Raw genomic sequence first — 6000 nt, 5'->3', positions numbered from 1 at the left:
AGACCAGCCTGGCCAACATGGTGAAACCCTGTCTCTACTAAAAATATAAAAATTAGCCAGGCATGATGGTGGGGCCTGTAATCCCAGCTACTCAGGAGGCTGAGGCAGGAGAATCGCTTGAACCTGGGAGGCAGAGGTTGCAGTGAGCCGAGATCACGCCACTGCACTCCAGCCTGCGCAATAGAGCAAGCCTCGGTCTCAAAAACAAAACAAAACAAAACAAATCAGTAAAGACTAGTACAGTTAACTTGGCACTGTCCTTCTCTCCTTAAACTCTTGTCCGTGAAAGTAGAGTTGTGAGGACATAAACATAATCCGGGAGTTCCCAAGAACCACTATGTAGGGAGAACCTGGCTAAAAGAGAGAGGTGCCAGTTCTGATGACATCATTTAAGCCAGTGGCTCTGGCCAAGCCCAGCTGCCCTGGACTCTTGACTTACAAGAAACAGCGAAAAGTCCCTTTGCTGCTTAAGCCAATTTGAGTTGGGTTTCTGCCTCTTGAAGTCAGAAGAATATTGCCTAATACAATAATTCTGTGTAGGCATACAAGACACATCAGTGGTGGTACCTGCCATGCCCACAGTCCTAGAGGAGGGGACAGCCAGCAGGTGGCCCTATTTTAGACCATGTGACAGTTGGTCAAGAGGAAGCAAGCACCTGACTCAGGCTCTGAATCCATTGGCTGGTCAGGATTTGTGAGTTTTCTTCTGGCATTAAAGATGACCTATGTCCATCCAATTTCTCTTTTTTAAATTGGAAATTGAGAAACATGGCAGGAGCAAGCCAGCCAGCTGCAAGGGAAGAAGCATGAAGGATACACGAAGAGGTGCCACTAGGAGGAGCTGGTATGGTGGCGACTCAGTTTCAAAGCAGCAGAAATTCAGCATCAGGAGAGGGTGCCGGTTGGTGGAAACAGCTGGCAGAGCATGGTCAGGAGGAAACCGGTCCGGGAAGCTCCAGGAAGAGAGGGAGCAACGGCTATTTCTTAAGTTGTCTCGCCAATTCCTGAGGACTTTCCAATTCTGGTTCAAATCCTCATGCATCCTTATAACAACCATTTTTCCCCCAAACAAGTTGCAGGTGGTCTGGGACCAATGCAGACATCCCCCTTTCATGTTGCCTCTGTAATCCTCCCACGGTGACCAGCGTATCACCAAGTACACTTTTGGTAGCAAAGGATGGAAATATAATGCAAACTGATCTTTTAAAAAGGAAATGTATTGTCTTCCTTAATTGAGATGTCAAGGGATGAGACCAGCCTTAGTCCTCACTGAGGTCAAGGCTCCCGGGATGTTCTCAGGAACTTGAACATCTCAGGAACTGTATATAATTAATATACAGCCTTTACTAATAATTAGCATACAGGCTTTCCTTCTGCAAGAGAGCACTCACCCCAAATAGTGGCTGAAATAGACTGGTGGTTAATTTCTCTTTCACGGAAAACCTAGTTAGAACTAGTGCAGGGCTGATAGGTAACCACAGAGTGTTGGGACACAGGCTCCTTCTCTTTTGTCACTCTGACATCCTTAGGGTTTTAGTTTCATCTGATTGATACAAACTGGCTTGACACCATGACTTCATTCCTACCAGGGGAGAGGGAAAGGGGCGAGGCACATTCCTTCTGAAGTGTATGACCGAGAAATTGCAAAAATTATTTCTGCTAACATCTCACTGCTGAGAACCTAATCTATGGCACGTTGGCTGCACAAATGCCTGGGAAATGTAGTCGTTATTCTGGGCGGTTAGAGGACTTCTATTACTATAGAAGGGGACAATAAGTATTGGGGGACAATTAGCAGTCTCTGTCCTGGGATGACCCCCCAAATGAAACGGGGGATGGATTGTGGGGAGCTGAAAAAGCAACAGATGTCTACTACAACGCCTCTCCTCTGAGAACTCCAGTCCCTTCTATTCCCTTCAATCCTTGTGACCTAATTGCCCTTTGGGCATGTCTCAGGTCCCCTGAAATCTCCCATCATGTAGGCTTTGGGGTCAAGGCTCCTCTGGTTTGGCTTATATTGTCAGCTTCCAGCCCAAGACTGGCATTTATTAGGGACTCAGGAAAATGTCTGTGGAACTAATCTGAGGTAGTAATAGGTATTTCTGAATCAACTGCCTTCCATTCATTCATTCATCCATCCATCCAGCCAGCAAGCATCTATTATATGCTAGGTCCCGGGGAGTCAGCATCTTTTTGTCAGACAAAAAGACAGCCTTTTCATTTATGGCTCTTTTGGCTAGAGGGGTCTCTTGTACCCTAGAGATATTTTTGCTAGAAAAGCAGATGCTGTTTAACTGAATCAAAGCTCTCTCTTTCTTAGGCATTGATACATTCCAACTTAGCATTTCCTCTAAGACTTGCACAGAGGCTGTCCCCAGTGGTCATTTGTGCTTTGGGCCAGCTCAGTGTCAGGTTTCCTTGGTCTGGCAATGGTAACTTGCCCTTTCCTTTGGGGAACAACTCTTCCCTAGTCTCTGTGACCCACTGTCAGCCCTATTGCAGGGCCCCACCCTCTTGGGAAGAGCAATGACACAGGCTGGCCAATTGAAGAGATCTCTCTCTGGTCCAGGACTGTCAAGTAGGGTCAGTAAGACTTGATTTGTGGGTTGTTTAGATCCAGAGATGTGAGGATGTAGATTTAAGGTTGCCAGCAACCTTCTTTCCCAAGAGGAGAGAGATTACAGTACCTCAGTACTACTCCCCTCATTTCTTCTTGCTCTGCTGTTACATAAAGAAGTCACCTCTTTCCTCCTATTGAACTCCTGAATCTCAGCCCATTGAAGATCTTATTGTCAGTAGCAATTGTGGCTCCTGTATCTCCCGTCCACTCCTTCTCAATGGGTCCTTTTCCCTAGCTGTCAAATGTGCTCAGTTTGTTACAATGTGCAGTGGATATTTGTTTCTGGTCACTCAGGCTTCAACCTCCCTGCCGGGGAAAACTCTTGTGAGCAGTCTCGGTGGGGCAGTGGGTGCTCCTAGAGAGGCACTGGGCCAGGTATTCCTGCAGGTATGTTGGTCCAAGGGCAGAGGGCAGGTGGCCATAGCTCAGCCAAATGAACTGCCACTCCACTGGGATTTTGAATCTTGAGTTGAGAGACACACCAAGGACAATGGACAGGAAACCTTTCTATGGAGGTGGCACTGGGCAGCAAGTGGTTCCTCCTGTTGGGATCTGGAGTCACCTGACTCCTGCCTTGAAGAATACAGATGAAAACATTAGCATCTGGAGCTCCCTGCGATCTTTTGACACATCCCCTTTTTGCTTACTTTTTTTTTTTTCTTTTTTCTTTTTTTTTTTTTTTTAGACAGACTCCTGCTCTGATGCCTAAGCTGGAGTGCAGTGGCACGATTTCTGCTCACTGCAACCTCCACCTCTTGGCTTCAAGCGATCCTCCTGCCTCAGCCTTGGGAGAAGAGGGGACTACAGGGGCATGCCACCATGCCCAGCTAAGTTTTGTTTTGTTTTGTTTTGTTTGTTTGTTTGTTTTTTTGAGACGGAGTCTTGCTCTGTTGTCTAGACTGGAGTGCAATGGTGGCGTGATCTCGACTCACTGCAATCTCTACCTCCCAAGTTCAAGTGTTCCGATTCTCTTGTCTTAGCCTCTCAAGTAGCTGAGATTACAGGCAGACACCACCATGCCCGGCTAATTTTTTTGTATTTTTAGTAGAGATGGGGTTTCACCATGTTGGCCAGGCTGGTCTCAAACTCCTGGCCTCAAGTGATCCACCTGCTTGGCCTCCCAAAGTGCTGGGATTACAGGTGTGAGCCACTGTGCCTGGCTGTCCCTTTTTGCTTAACTTAACCAGACTTGTTTTCGGTTGTTTGAAATAAAGGAAACCTACTACAGGATGCAGCATATTAATACAAGCAAGCAAGCAAACAAAAAAAAAAGCATTAAAAAAATGCCTCTCTTGACCCCACATTCCTTCCCAAGTGAAACCTTTCTTCTCCTCTTTATGGCATCTGCACACGCACCATCTCTAGTTCTCTCCTCCAGCTCACCCCCTAACCCACGCCAGTGGCTTCTGCCTCTGCCACCTCACTGAAGGCGTTTGCTCCAAGCACTCTGTGTCACCATGATGTCCCAGTTTCCTCCTTTCTGGCTGCTCCTCCACCCTTTGTCACCAGGTGACTCACAGATGGGTCCTAAGCCCTCTCCTCACTCTACACTTTCCCTGAAGACCTTATCCACCCCTGTGACTTCAGCAACCACCCCATGTCCGTGACACCCAGACTTCTGAAAAACTCCGGTCCTTGACCAGGCGCGATGGTTCACACCTATAGTCCTAGCACCTTGGGAAGCCAAGGTGGGCAGATCACTTGAGATCAGGAGTTCGAGACCTGGCCAACATGGTGAAACCCCATCTCTAGCAAAAATACAAAAATTAGCTGGGAGTGGTGATGGGCACCTAATCCCAGCTACTCAAGAGGCTGAGGCAGGAGAATCGCTTGAACCCGGGAGGTGGAGGTTGCAGTGAATCGAGATCACACTATTGCTCTCTAGCCTGGGTGACAAGAGTGAAATCCCAAATCAAGGAACGAAAACAGAAAAACCCCATCCAGTCCTATATGTGCAACCCGCCTGTCCACACGGTGCCTCAAACATCCCAATGTGCCCCCACTGGACTCCTGAGTGCACCCCACACTCATTCCTCTTCTGTTAGGGTTCAGAGTCTCAGCAAATGGCAGTTGGCCCATGTGGTCCTCAGGCCTGAGCTGCTCTCTACCAAAGCAATCTACGCACATCCATCCCCTCCTTTCTCCATGCAGTGCAGCTTGTACCTCCAGGACCCAACCCAGGAGGAGCTCAGTAAATATTTGATCAAGTGACTGATAGCAGCAATAACACTCCACGGGACACGTTCACAAACACCCTCTTCCCCTAGCCTTGTTATGTAGATATAATTACTACCACTCTGCAGATGAGGAAACTGATGCCCAGAAAGATGAACAGTTTTACTTGGGTGTGGGGTTGCAGAGCCAGTGAATATGTGGGGGAGTTGAGATTGGAATTCAAGTCTGACTCCCCATTCTGGGTTCTCCCGGGGCAGCTGCCACAGCCAGGGGAGCCTCCTTGCCAGGGCATGAATGGAAGAAGGGGGCCAATTGGACAAGAAGCAAAGCCCTGGTGGCGAGGGCCAGCCAGCTGTGTCCGCAGGTCGATTGCATGGCAGACATCTCCTGATGCCCAGCCCCAAGAATGCTTCCTTGAAACACACACAGTGAGGTTCTTGGTTCTTGAGATGTTCTGGGAGCTGAGAGCCCCAGGTTTGGGGCCTGGATCTGGCACCAACTCTCAGTGTAACCACAAGCAGTCCATCCCTTCTTGGGGCTCAGCTGACTTCACTAAAAAGGGAATATGAGTAAGATGCCTAAGATGTGGAAGCAGAGGTCCTAATTCCTGGACAGGGGCAGAAGTGGGTAGTGTCCTCGACAAACAAATCCCCTATTTGCCTCCTTTAAGCAGGATCCCCCTACCCGGCAGTGTGTGCTGGTGAGGACCAAGCCTGGGACCTGACGTGGCCACCCCTGTGGGCATTTGGCCAATGGCAGCCATCTGCCAGAATCTCAGAGCTGCTCTCAGACCTCGCTGGAGATGGTTACTTGGGGCAGTCTGAGTCTCTCTGAGCAAACTGAGGTCCTTTGCTCCCCAAACAGGGAGAATTAGAGATAGTGTTGGCTCGCAGGCACTAGAAGGGAGGAGCGCACACTTCTCAGCACAGGGCTGGGCCAACAAGTTAGGGGTCCTGGGATAGCGTACAACAGAGAAGTGCCAACACTGGTGGGTCCGGAGTTGCTGGGTTCTTGGTCTCGCTGACTTCAAGAATGAAGTCACGAACTCTCGCAGTGTTAGTTCTTAAAGATGGTGTGTCCCGAGTTTGTTCCTTCTGATGTTCAGACGTGTCCGGACTTTCTTCCTTGTGGGTTCGTGGTCTGGCTGACTTCAGGAGTGAAGCTACAGACCTCCGCGGTCAGAGTTACAGCTCTTAATGGCCACA

The sequence above is a fragment of the Chlorocebus sabaeus genome, chromosome 9 (assembly GCF_047675955.1).
Source record: "Chlorocebus sabaeus isolate Y175 chromosome 9, mChlSab1.0.hap1, whole genome shotgun sequence".
Lineage (NCBI taxonomy): Eukaryota > Metazoa > Chordata > Mammalia > Primates > Cercopithecidae > Chlorocebus > Chlorocebus sabaeus.
The sequence above is the reverse complement of the archived record's forward strand: the minus strand, read 5'-3'. Positions refer to the sequence as shown.